Source organism: Corvus moneduloides, chromosome 5 (assembly GCF_009650955.1).
Source record: "Corvus moneduloides isolate bCorMon1 chromosome 5, bCorMon1.pri, whole genome shotgun sequence".
Taxonomy (NCBI): Eukaryota; Metazoa; Chordata; class Aves; order Passeriformes; family Corvidae; genus Corvus; species Corvus moneduloides.
This window is the reverse complement of record NC_045480.1, coordinates 4,706,586-4,720,247: the sequence shown is the minus strand read 5'-3', so window position 1 is coordinate 4,720,247 and position 13,662 is coordinate 4,706,586. Positions and strand designations below refer to the sequence as shown.

The following is a 13,662-nucleotide window of genomic DNA, read 5'->3' as shown; positions in this document are numbered from 1 at the left end:
ACATAGAAAACAAAATATTGATGAGGAAGCTTTGACTCACCCACTGATGCTAGGTTTATGTCTTTCCTTACTATGGGAAGGATACTGAGGGAAAAAAAGTGCAACATAGATCCAATCCCATCTTAAATAGTTTTGCCCTGGGGGATGTCATTAAGCCCCAAAATAACAATAATAATTGGTCTTTTGCTCACGTTTTTAATTACCCAGCTGTTCCTCAGCTCCTGGTGAAGATACTGGTATATTTTTGCTGGTCTCAACATAAACAATCAAATGAACGTTTCACTACTTTTCCCTTTTTTTTTTTATTTACTGTATACAAAATCTAACACACATTTCATTAGTAAGTCAAAGAAGAGCTGAAAAATCCCCCCCCTTTTCTTTTTACATGAACATTTTTGACACTCTTAATATTTCTTTTCTGCTTCAGGTCCATATTTTAGGGAGAAATTCTTCTGACTTGGTGATGTTTGATATTGTTATCTGACAGTCTCATCCCATTGCTTGAATCTGGGTCTGGCTATCTAACTTTAAGAATCCTTTCTTATCTAATGCCTTTGCTTTACTTGTGACTGGAGCCACCCTAAATAAAGTCGTAGAATGAGATTCATATCACCCGACTTGAAATGCCTACAAATGTAGATATCTACATATGAGGCAGGCATTTAAATTTTCTTTGTACTCATTGGGATGACAGAATCACTACTTGAGTGCAATTCATCTGGTTTAATTTAGATGTCTTCATTAGGATGAAAGGAATTGTGTCCTAGAAAAGTCCACTTCATCCATGGGCTATAAATGGAGTGACTACAACAAGATTAATTGAAGTTATACTTGTAAATATCACAAATTTAGCAATATAAAGTTAACATTTTCCATTTTCTACTGTTCTTTAATAATTCACTTCAAGTTAGTTATTCTCTTTTTCTTGCATAAGAACATTTAAAAAACCACCAACCACTTCTTTCCCACAGACACATTTTTCCAAATAATTTTTTACTTAATCACTTCTGCTCATGTATCTTTTCTTTACATCCATCTAAAAATGACTCTCAGAAGGAATGTACTGCTCATTTTGGAATTGGATCCAAGATCTAGTCAGTTGAGTTTTATCTTTTTTATTTTTTTCTGTAATTATATTTACAGCAATTGTAATTATACACTTATGTTTCTCAGCCTCATTGATTGCACTCAGTCCTTTGCCTCCAGCCTTACAATAAACACAGCAAGTCCAACTGTCTGCATTATCTCATAGACTGTTACCTTCCTCCCCATCCTTCTGATAGGTTTTTGCTCTAAAATATTCAAAAATATTCAGTTCAAAGACTCAACCTCTACCTTATTCCAGCCCTACAGCTTCAGGTCATATGAAGAAAACAGTTCTGCTATTGACCCTTTCCCCTTCTTGAATCATTAAATAGCTTTTTCTCTCATGAAATGAAGCTAAAACAGGAAGATAACAAATTGCAGATGTGACAAGCAGTTACTTTGGTAAATCTCACATTGTGCTTTTATCTTGTTTCAGATTTTACCATTATTCTTCTGGTGCAGTACATGCTTTCCCTTATTAATTTGTCTACATTCTCCAACAAAAGATGAACTTCCATCATTTCAAGGAGAGCATTCTTGTGATTGTTATAAACCACTGTTGCTTCATCTGTGCAAGATTTTTTTAAACCTCATACTCTTTTAACAGCTTTGATCTCCACCAGCTGGTTCTTCACCCCAAGAGCAGTCTTTCAGCATCCTTTCTTCCTCCTGAGGAAATATATAATTAGTTTCAACATTTGTCCAGTTTTTTACGAATGTTTCCAGCAATGACTGCAGGTCATAGGCAAGGCAAGATACATGTCTTAAACACTTAACATCAGACATTTTCTCTTTTTTTTCAATTTTATAAATGCATTTTCAATTTTATAAACAAGCTCTTTTCTTCCATTACCCAGTCAGTGGGATCTGTCCCCAGAATTTCTTACAAATGTGTTCTGATTTGTGAATGTGTGTGGTAATCATTCTAATAAATGCTATGAATTCCACCCATTCCAGGTCCTTTCCAATTTATAGTTGTACCCAAACCCCTTGCACATCTTCGTATGGACTCTTCACTTCTTACTCATTAATCTTGATTAGCATTAGTCCCAAGGGGCTTCAATTAGATCAATTCTCCTCTTTGTTGGTGCTTTATGTACCAAGGACAGTGCTGCCCCATACGGGCTTCAACATAAAAGTTGATTTTAAAGGCCAGCCATCAAAGGTAACAGTTTTAAGTCCTGCCAAACTAAGCATAAGAGTAGAAATCCATTGAAATGAATAAAAAGAATCCTACAAGCTTGGCCAAATTTAGGATCGTGGTCTCTGGTGTGTCAAAGCAAATACATACACATTTGTGTGTATATAATGTTTTCTGAAAACCCAAGGTTAGATTTTTACTTTTTATCCTCTTAGAGTCAAAAGTGGAAAGCTGTAGTCTTCCAATATATAGCACATGTGAGAGTGGTTTGTGATATTTCTAAAGGCCTCCCTCATCTGCAGGAGTACTTGTTATGGATTATTTACAAGTTCCTTATCTATGCATAATGGCCAATTCTGCAGCAGGAATTCCTTCAGAAATCTCTGGGAGGGTCAGACTTTTCATCCAGGATGTCAATTAACACATGTAAGCACACAAGCCATGCCTATCAGTCTACGTACAGGAGAAACTGCTGGTGAAAATCTTGGGGATAGCTGAAAATTTCCATCTGAATACTGATACCCTCCTATACCACACTACAGCTATGGGGCAAGTTTTGATTTCTTCCTACTTCTCACTTCTTACACTAACTTCAGGGGACTTGTGATCCTAATTATTCACCAGCATTGACTAGGTGCCTATTTTGGCTTTGGCTTTCCAGCTTGACAACCAAATCAGAGCTCTCTGGCAAACAAAACCTCTATTCAGCCAAGAGTGTTGGCTCATGGAGCTCCTCACTAGGGAGCATTTGGTTATAAAATCAATAAACAGCTGTCAAGGAAGGAGCAAAGCTTCTGGAGTTTGTTGCTGTACTGAATTTTCCAGACAGATCTTTTTGGGAGCTGATGCCGAGCTCCATCCCAGCTGTAAACACATCTGTGATCAGTCTCACCCTTGTGGAAGTTTGTTGTGAGATTCCATGGTACTTCAAGAGAGCTGGGTAATCCTGTGTGGGGCAGAGCAGCCAAGCAGATAAAAAGGGTCGAGTCTCATGTGAGATATTTCAGAGAGCGGCGTCCTTCAGGAGGAAGCAGGAGTGTGGTAAGCACTCGACAAGCACTACTCAGACACGTTTTCTGGGAGGTGTGTAAGTGACCTCAATGCACTCCTGGAACTCTATTCCAGACTGTCGTGTGATGCCATAAGGATCTCTGTAAGGAGCTCAGAGGATCTGTCCTCTGGGACATGCTCCTGGTTTATTGCAGCAGAATGGTGTCAGCATGGCCACTGACTAAAATGTAAGTCCTAGAGGGGTGTGAAAACACATTCTGAGGGGTCGATAGGAGCCAATTACAGAAATACAGATGGCTTACAGGAAACAAAGTTGTGTTTGAGTTCTGTCCTAAACGGAAGTATTCTGAAGTCTTTATATCATGCTAGAGCAGTTAACCACACACTTAACTTTTCCACTATTTGCTCAAGCAGCAACGGATATTTTACTTTCTGTGAGAACTGTCTCAAAGGTGAAGTACAGCACAATGACTACTCTTTCTGAAATGAACTGTGAATGACAAAAGATTTTAAGCTTTTAAGCTTTTGTGCATAACTTGGAAAGTAAGAGAAATTGCTTTGAAGCCAAGGGAGCATTCACATGCTTAAGAACTTTGTTATTCTGAAAAGTGAGCAGTCATCCAGAGTATAAAACAGCTAAACAGCTGAGTTTCCTGTAAGTAGTTTCCATACTGAAGTCAGTCAGGGAGATTTCGTGTCTTAAAGAAAGATTTAGATAGGCTATGCCTCTATAAACTTTATAAATTTTATATTCAGTAAGTTCCTCTGAGGATAATGTAGAATTTAACATATGTGGTGCAAAACCTATTATTTATCCATGGCATCTTGCTGGATGTTGTAATAGCCCTTGGGGGCAGCAGCAGAAGTTGCATCTCTTGCTTATGGCAAGTTCAGAACTTGGAAACTGCTCCACAGTGTTTAATGTGCAGTCAACCCCAAGCCTGTGACTCTGGTGCATCAAATAGGCAATATGACAATGGCTAAATGACTGGGAGGAACAGATTTCCCTTCACAAATTAACATATGAACCATAATAAGTCGTAACTTATTTACTTGAAATAAAGAAAGTCTGAAAAGGTGGCTGGAAATCATAGAGTCACAGAATCACAGAATGGTTTGGGTTGGAAGGGACTCTTGTTTCAACCCCCTGCTATGGGCAGGGACACCTTCCATTAAAACAGGTTGTTCATAACCCTGTCCAAACTGACCTTGAACACTTCCACAGATGAGGCAGCCCCAGCTGCCTGTGCCAGGGCCTCATGCACATGAGGAAGGATTTCTTCATGAGAAGGGTGGTCAGGCATTGTAATGGGTTGGTCAGGGAGGTGGTGGAGTCACTGTCCCTGGAAGCGTCCAGGGAACAACTGAATGTGGCACTCAGTCGTCTGGTCTGGCTGACAGGGAGGGGATTGGTTGGAGGTTGGACTTGATGAACTCAGAGGTCTTTTCCAGTCTTAGTGATTCTGTGATTCATTTTGTTTTGAAAACAATAATTAGGATCTCAAAGAGAAATACTGATATAAACCTCCAATATTGACATAAACCAAAATACCAATTCAAACTCTTTATTTTGTGTAGCAGTTCAATATCTCTGCAACGAAATTTATATCAGTGGTGTCCAAAATGAGTTTAAAGTTGCATAAAATTTGCTCCTGCCTCAAAATTCTAGTTTCTTTTACAACACCTAGTGTAGTACTTTACAGAATTTGTGTACTGGAATTGCTGCTTTCAGTGTGGACTGAAATGTCTGTTACTTGTTTTAAACCCCAGGACAACCTTCTTGCAAACAGTGTTCTAGAGAGACACTCAAAATAACTGCAAACAAAATAGCTCTTGATGTAGAAATGCAGCAGTCGTGTCAGTATAATGTTTTTCCTGAACTAATAATCCTGCTTCAATGAGGACAGCCTTGTTCTGGTCCCAGAACATGAGCTGAGGTTGGTGCACAGCCCTGAAACGTGCAGGTTTGGAGACCTGCATTAACCCAGAAATCTTCTGTTTTCAACTCAGAGCTACAGAGCCTGATGTAGATAGGGAATTATTTACATATTTTTTGGAAGGCACCCTTAGAGACCTTCAGCCTTTGGATCAAAGTAGGGCTGTGGGCAACCATGAACCACATAACTGGCAATTTTACCTAGTCAACCCTAAAAATTTGAGGGTGGAGATTTCAGTCTCTTTGGGCAACCTCTTCCTGTGCTGCATGAAATGACCTGAACCTCAGGAATGCTTTAACTCAAGATGAGAGTGTACCTTTGGCTCCTACTCCACCCACAGTAATTCTCAGGCCCTTTCCAGAAGGGAGTTCCCAGGCTTTGAAGAGCTGTGAGCAAGATTTTGGAGCATTTCCCAGCACACATTAAAAACTTCAGCTTCTCCTTGGTGAACTTTGCAGGTTGTCTCCTGTCTCAGTGCTGCAGACTAACAAACTCGGTCTGAAACTCTACATTTTGGTATCTTAGCCTCTTCCCATAATTTAGCATAATCTACAAGTTTGCTGAAGGTTCACTGTGCCCCATCATCTGGACTGTGGCTGAGGAAATGAACAACGTGGGCATCTGTTGTATTCAGGACTACTGCCACTGCTAAATTAATCCCATTTTCCTTAAAGCCACCTAAACTGTATCATAGATTAGTTAAAAAATAAGCTCTGACATCCCCTGATATATTCATTCCTCTTTGGGCAGTATGTTATATCAGGTTATGGTCACTGGTAGCTTTACCCAGCTATTTTTTCAGCCCCAAATCTCCACATTTGTCTGTAGTTCATGGCCTGAAATTAGCCCCAGTCAAAAGTCAACAGAAGGGCTCTCGAACCATGTGCAAGTTATGATTCCACTGATTCACAGATGGTTTTCTGGTCCCCAACAACGTTTAGAAAATGAAATATGACTGAACATTTGTTATGCAGATGCAGAACCATGTCTTGGGCAGCAAGCAAAGTTGATTTGTGTGGATGAAACCACGTTCTGTTCAGCAACATCAGCGTGGACAGCTCGGAACTGGGTCAGCATCAGCTAGACTGATATGTAAGCCATGAAAACTCACACACGCCAACAGCTGCTCTCTCACTGGTGCTCTCCTATCACTCCCCCTATCGCTGACTCATATTTAATTCATAACTCATGAAATTATCTGTATTCCCCTGTGTTTAAGGCAGATCACATCAACCTACAATGAAGACAAGCAAAGCATCACCTTAAGTGATGCTCAATATTTTTTTTACTCAGTTTCTTCAACAGAAGTTCCTTGATTTATTTTTATGATTTATTACATATATAATTTTGGCAATTTTTTTGCTGGTGACTCTCTACAAGAAAGATTTTTCTGTTGCACTGCCCAGTTTTAAATTATGAAACTAATATACCTTAAGAAATATCTGGGATTATTGGCTATAGTGTAAGAATTGGAACTTAAAACAGAACAGTGGAACAAATTACTTTTCATAGGTGTTATTGATTCCAGAAATCCAAACAATGAAAAGATTGCACAGAACATCTATTGGACAAACTTTTCAATAGAATTTAGCAGCCTCAGCTGGTATGGAATTGATTAAATATTAAAAAAAAAAAAAAGCTAATCAAAGCACCAGTTGATCTAATTTTTTTTTCCTCATTCAAGGCAGCATTAAGATCAGTACAGAAATTTTGCATTTAATGCAACTTAAATGCCAAACTTCTATATATCTGCTGTGGGAGTCTTCTCACTTAATATTAGATGGATGCAGACATTTATATCCGAAATTCTAACTGAAGGTTCTCTTTACAACTGTTTTATGCCCTGCATAAGTGTTTGCTATGGGAGCCAACCGAGCCATTACTACTAAGCTACACCAAGTGCAATACAGTTAATTTATGAGGGTTTGCGTATGCACTCAGCTCTGGTGGTTGCATGTGACTTCAAACTCCAGAGAAAAATGCTCTGCATCACCACAGGTAGCAGCAACCCCCCCAGAAAAAATAGACACCTCTGAATGTCTATAAAATGGTCACATCAGTTTGGTACCAAAGAAACTGAGGATGATTATAATCCGTCATAACTTGGGCAGACCTACTAGACAGGAAACCACCATCCAAGTTTAAAATTGACAGTGCTGAATTGCCAGCACTCCTGCTATTGCCGAAAACCTGCAATTTTCACACTCATGTGGACAGTCCTCCTGAGCTGCATCATTTCCAAGAGCTCACACTTTGGTAATGCTTAACTCCCCATTGGGAACTTAATGGACTCTTCCAGTTTACACCAGCTGAGTGCCAGTGGGATGTGACATCCTGGGCACTGAAACACAGCTTGCAAAGAACATGTTGTTCTCTATAAAATTCAGCCCCTGAAGGTAGATATCTAAATGTGTTTTCAGACCGTTTAATCAGTGGTATGATTCTCTCTGTGTGCATTAGTCTCCATGGGGCATAGATACTGCAACAGTTCCAGAGATAAAATCAATTGGTGAGGTCTCAGGGCACACAGAACCCACCAAGTACGTACATCAAGAAGTGCTGGCTGACTCCCTTCTGCCTCAACTACCCTGTTACTAAAAAGACATAACAAAATTCATCCATTCACAGATGTTATAAATCTTAAGCAGGTCTTACAATAATACAGTGCAGGTGAAGTTCATCATTGACAGCCAGAAAGTTTTTCTTATTAAAAAATTCTTGCTATGATTTGAGGTCTGTCGTATGCATATTAACAATTATAATAATATTAAGTTCCAATCCAAACTCCTTCAGATAAACTTAGCTTATTGGCAAATTGGAAATATTAAAGTTTACCACTGTATATAGTTTGCTGAAGTCCTGTAAGACCAAGACAGCGTATGTTAGGTTCTGGCATTGCTCATATTGACACTTTGGTAGCTGTGAATAAAATAAAATAAACAGGTAAACAAGACCATACACCTGAATTTGACCAGCTTCACAGAAGTCAACACGCATCTGTCTTTGTTACAAGCAAAGAAGTGAAGGCACTGGAAAGTGAAGAGCTAAACGGGTAAAAAAATCCCTAGAAGTCCAGCATTTCTGAGAGCATGAAGAGAACTGCAGGGAGAGTGAAGGGGACTGTGGGATAAATAAAATTTGCCATCATATTGATTAAAGGAGTAAGTTGTTTGGTTTTGCCTTTAACTCCTGGAATGATAAATGTAGGATTCTGAAAAGTGGCAGAACAATACCATTTGCTTAAAGGCAGTATGGGCAAAGGGTTAAGAAAGATCTCTTGCACTGACAGAAAGGAATGCCAATGAAAGTCCCATAATTTGACTTCAGGCTAATCACACACTACATAACATAGAGAAAGGTAATGCACAGTTCCAATGAATATTTAGTAAGCAAGAAAGGCTGTTTCCATAGAGAAAGCCCATTTTGGAATTCAGAAGATAGGGGCTAAGTTGCAGCTCTGCCACTGATGTGTTACTTGCTGTCTTCCTGATTTAACTCTCTGTAAGAGTGAGATAGCAATACCTTTTTCTCCATCATAATTTCTGTGGTGACACTTATGACCAGGATCTGACTTTAAGAACTTTTAAAATGTGGATCTAAAGTAGATTTTAATCTCTATAGGAGACTGGAGGAAAGAAATGGCTGAGACACAGATCAAGAAGTACAGGGAAATATTGGTGTTTTATTGTTCTGCAAGGGAGGCAGAACTTCTTATACATCAGGACCTCCGCCGAGATTTCTCAGAAGTATCAGGACAAAGGGAAGTCTCAAAGGAGGTTTTGGCCTGTGACAATGGAAAGAAAAGGTGGTTTCTTCCCAGCATTTTCCCCACAGAAAAATCATGAACATACATAACTGCAAAACTGAATAGGCTGGAAATGGATGTTTGTGCAATGGGCAGGACAAAAGCGGGAATCAATTTCTGAATACCTAATCACAGAGAGCAGTAGAATGATGATAATGAAAGGCTTTGAGATAAAGGGCTTATCAGATGCACCAGACACATGTGGGGAAATGTACAGAGTAGTGTGCAAAGGCCAAAACAAAAAGGTGAGCTAAACAAAACCAGACTCAAGTTGTCAAGGTCAGAGAAAATCATAATGGAGATGCAACAGCTTGGGAGGCTGGAAAAGGGTTTTTTCTGTCTCTTATTTCTATTCAGATTGTAAAAGCTTTTGTTCAAGACCTCTTCCTGGCTTTGAAAGGCTTTTTACTTTTAGACAAAAAGCTGGATTTTTCGGCTGCCATGATGTGAATTTCAACTTTTTACTTGCCATACCTATTTTTTTCCTTATTGCAAGGCAGAGAAGCACTGTCTTTCTGGATGGCATGTTGGGCATCTCAAATACAAGAGTGAAAACAGAAGGTTTGCATCTGGAGTGCCAGCAGCAATACAGGAATGAAAACAAAGATTCTCCATGTTCACATTTTTTTCTTCTTTCTCTACAATACATTCTTAAAAGATTGTTCATGTAAGGCATAGAGATCACAGGGGTCCTTCCTGTCCCATTCATCTCTTCCCATTCCACTTCCTCCAATTGTGGTCATCAACATCAGTAGGCTGAGCATGTGTAGGTTGTCACAGCTGTGTATTTAGAACTGTGACACTGAGATAGTGATAATGCTGAAATAAATCACCAAATATGTTCATCCTGAGTTAACTTTCCACATCTATGCAGTAACAAGCACTTTGAATAGCCAGCAAGAAAAGAGAAATTAGATAGTACCTGCATTTGAAACTCAGGCAAAATTTAAAAATAACATAAGCATCCTAAGTTGTGGCTTACAAGCAGTATGGAGGTCAGAGGGAAGATAATTTTTCTTTAACATTTAATGTAAGACATTTGCTGTATTATAAAGATTGTGAAACAGTATGTGCACCAGTCTATGTTTATGTTAAAAATATCCAAATGGACATAACTGAATTTTGATACTTTCATTTCATTATCTCTGTCATCTATCATTTTATCTGAGACTGGAGATGGGAGGTCTTCCTTCCCCAGTTGTACCAGCTCTGAATACAAATACAGTCAGAGCTTAAACTAGAGTTAAGTAGAAGATATAAATCTACAATCCTCAACCCTCTCAGTGCCTGTGCCAAGCTACACCCTTTCCTATAGAATTTAGGAACACCTATTTTCAGTGTAAATTGTCATTTTGTCAGCAGAAGGCTTTAAGGAAAAAAATAAAGCAGAAACAATGCAAAAAAAAAAATTAGGGAGACAAAGAGGGAGATTAAGACAGGAGTGAGGCAAAGCAGATAAAAGTACAAAAGCAGGAGCAGGGCTGAAGATCTGTAGGACAGAAAAGGTCACTGCAATAATGAGCCCCTCAGCAGGCAAAAACCTGCCCTGGATTGTGAGTTACTCAGAGCAGCTCCAGGAGTCTGAAACCCCAAGATGGGCTACTTTGTATTCTTCCTGCTATACCAGTACCAAGATTGCATTTCCAGCTCCCAGCTGCTTCACAGCAGTGCTGGGGATTCAGTTCTGGGAGAAGAACCAAAATATTTGGCTATGTTTGTGTGTGCAATGCACAGTAAGTTCCTTTCTTATATCTGTGAAAAACTGTGAGATGGGGAAAAAATAATCAAGGCAATAACAGCTATCACCAAACTGTCTTACTGAATGTGCTGGTTTTGGCTGGGTAGAGTTAATTCCCTTCCCAGTGGTTGGTTTGGGGCTGTGTTTTGGGTTTGTGCTGAACACAGGGTTGGTGATACAGAGATGTTTTTGTTGTTGCTGAGCAGGGCTCACACAGAGCCAAGGCCAGGCTGGGGAGGGGCTGGGGGTGCCTGGGAGGGTAGGAGGAGACACAGCCAAGACAGGAGATCCCAACTGACCAAAGAGATATTCCAGATTTTATGGTATCATGCTCAGGATATAAAGTGGGGGAAGAAGGAGGAAGAGGGGACATTAAACTTCTTTTTTCTTGTTGGGGAAAAAATAAGGGGGGGAAACTCTTTCTGCAGAAATAGACTACGACGAGGTGTTACATATCAAGTTGTGCAATGGCTTTGAATGAAGGCTGAGATTCTTATTTAGTTTGTTTGTTGTTTTGTGTTGTTTTTTTTCAATAGCTGGAATTATTCAGAAAACAAGTGAGATGGCAGAAGGAGCCATTTCCAGCATGTGTGTCCAGCATTTCCAGTCACAGATTTACACACTCCCTGTGTATTTTTCAGCACAGATAAAGTTTCCCTTGTAGCAATTTTAAAACTACTAATAACATATTCTTCTTATTTACCTGCTGCTGATTGCTAGCTAATGCTCCACAGCTCCATGGGGCACAAGCTGAATATAGCAGTTTGGGACAAAAAACCAGAAGATCAAGACTTTCCAAGTGTAATTCTTCACTGAACAATTTATCTTTCCAATCCATGCTTTGATTTGCATCTCATATACATATGTTTATACATTTATGTTCATAGTTTTTCAGTTTTAGTTTCAGCAAAGACCATTGCTGGAGGATTCAGATAATGATTAATTACTTTCACTCCAAAGAAACATGCACTGTGTTGTTTGAACAAATAGGTGCTATGTCACTTCTTGTGCCTATTTTTACTAGAGAAAACACTCATTATTAAAGTATTGTTGCCTTCTATATATACAACCTTTTGCAAATCTTGTGAGTGATGCCCTGTGTGAATATCAGAGAGTGGAAGAGAATCACATTTCACACAGCAGGAAGGGGATGAAGGGAATTCCCTATCTTTGGGGTGTTTTTTTAGTTATTTTTCACTTTCTGATACCAGCAGCTGCAGAGCTGTGGGATGTTCATGTAAAGAAGGATGTCAGTGTGGCAGCTCTAAAGAAGAGTGCACGGTGTTTGAAGAAGCTGTTGAAAGAGAACCAGTGGCACGAGGGAAACATGCAACAAAATTATCATAGATTAGAGACAAACAAGAGGAACAGGTCACAGCCCAGCCAGGGAACTGCCACGTTTTTTTCTCAGCAGTGGAAAGATGCAGCCATAGCCAACATCCATCAGAATAAACAAACTGAGTGCCCTGTTCTAGTCTCAGGTCCCCCTTCCTGTGCAACTCATGGAGGTGTTCACTTTGCAGTGCACTGGATCACACAGATGATTCATCCTTCCCTTTAAAAAAATAACTTGGCATTTTTTGTTGCTCAGGGTATAAGGCATTCTGTGTGTCTTCATGCTTCAGAACTTTCTTGGTTGTATGAGCCGAATCGATTTTAGGCAGAGGATAAAGAGTTTCTTGTGTTGGCAACAGGGCTTGGAGCTGGTTTCTGATGCACAGGTGGACTTCTCTGTGCAACTTCCTCATGAGAGGAGAGAATAATACAATTTTTCAAAGAATATAAGGACGGGCACCTGAGGAACTGGAAAATAAAATTATTCAATGTTTTCCCTTGCCTGATGTTTTATTCATGCTAATGTAGATCCAGACTTTTACTATAATACATTAGTTAGAAAGCCCATCTAGAAAAGCACTGTGTCTAATATTTTTTTTCTCTCTTTTTCTCTTTTTTTAACTTGTTGGCTTCTTGCTGGTTTAGCAACTTCAAGAGAGACACCTGGTCCTGGTGCAAACCAGTCACAGAGATGAAGAACTCAAAGACAGCAGTGAAATAAGAGTCAGTAGGAATGGAAAGGAAGCAGAATCCATGACTGGGAAAGGAGTAATTTATCCACCACTCTTTCATTTAAGATTTCAAAGTGCTTTCTTAAAATGTCAGTCAGTTAAAACATTTGGCAATTTTCCACATTTTCGTGTTACACACAGAAAATAAATTAAGTTTCCAAAACAGAAGAAAATAAGCTTTTAATTGCAGAAATATCAGAACAGGGACTTACACAGTATCACCCTCTAGTTACAAGCAAAACACCTACAAAAGCTATTTTTTTTCTCAAAGCATGTTCAGATTTTAGAAAGCAACGTTTCTGCTGGAAACCCATTTGAAAAGTCTCATAAGCTTGAAACAATGACAACATAGTCAAAATTAGTTGTAATAACTAAGCCCACAGTCCACGCATTTACTTTGTGGGTAGTGTGTTCATGCTGTCAAAACCATTTCCAACACCATTATCAGTACCTTACCTTCTTTGAGGGTAGGGATCTATCTGCTGTTTATTCATCTGAAGCCACATTTGAGATGTCCTGTATCACACTTTACTGAGAATCCTTTCTTTATTTTCCATAGCATTTGGGGGATGTTCCCTATTCCAACTATTTACCTGTCTCAGGATCTCGTGCAAAATGCCTGTCACAGAGATAATTTGATCAAAGCTGCAGCCTGCCAGAACTGCATGGCCAGGGCAGCAAAACTGAATTTCCTTTTGTATATTTCCTATAGTGCTGTTGTAAGCATACTTAACTTTCAAATGTAATTTTCCTGTGTGTTTCTAAATAACTAACAAAGATCCAGCCTCATCCCTTCATAAGGAAAAAGAAAAAAGCTTTAACATTGGGATGGTTTGGGTTGGAAAGATGGTATAAGCTAGCTCTGGATAGAGGACCAA

General features: G+C 39.3%; 1 long non-coding RNA gene across 1 annotated transcript in view; it reads right to left on the bottom strand.

Annotated features, from left to right (window-relative positions):
* Positions 1–417: 417 nt before the first annotated feature.
* Positions 418–13,662, bottom strand: part of LOC116443685 — a 54,020-nt gene continuing 40,775 nt past the window's right edge. The window contains exon 4 of the long non-coding RNA XR_004240025.1: positions 418–1,755. This is a non-coding gene — a long non-coding RNA (uncharacterized LOC116443685). The remainder of the gene's footprint in view (positions 1,756–13,662) is intronic.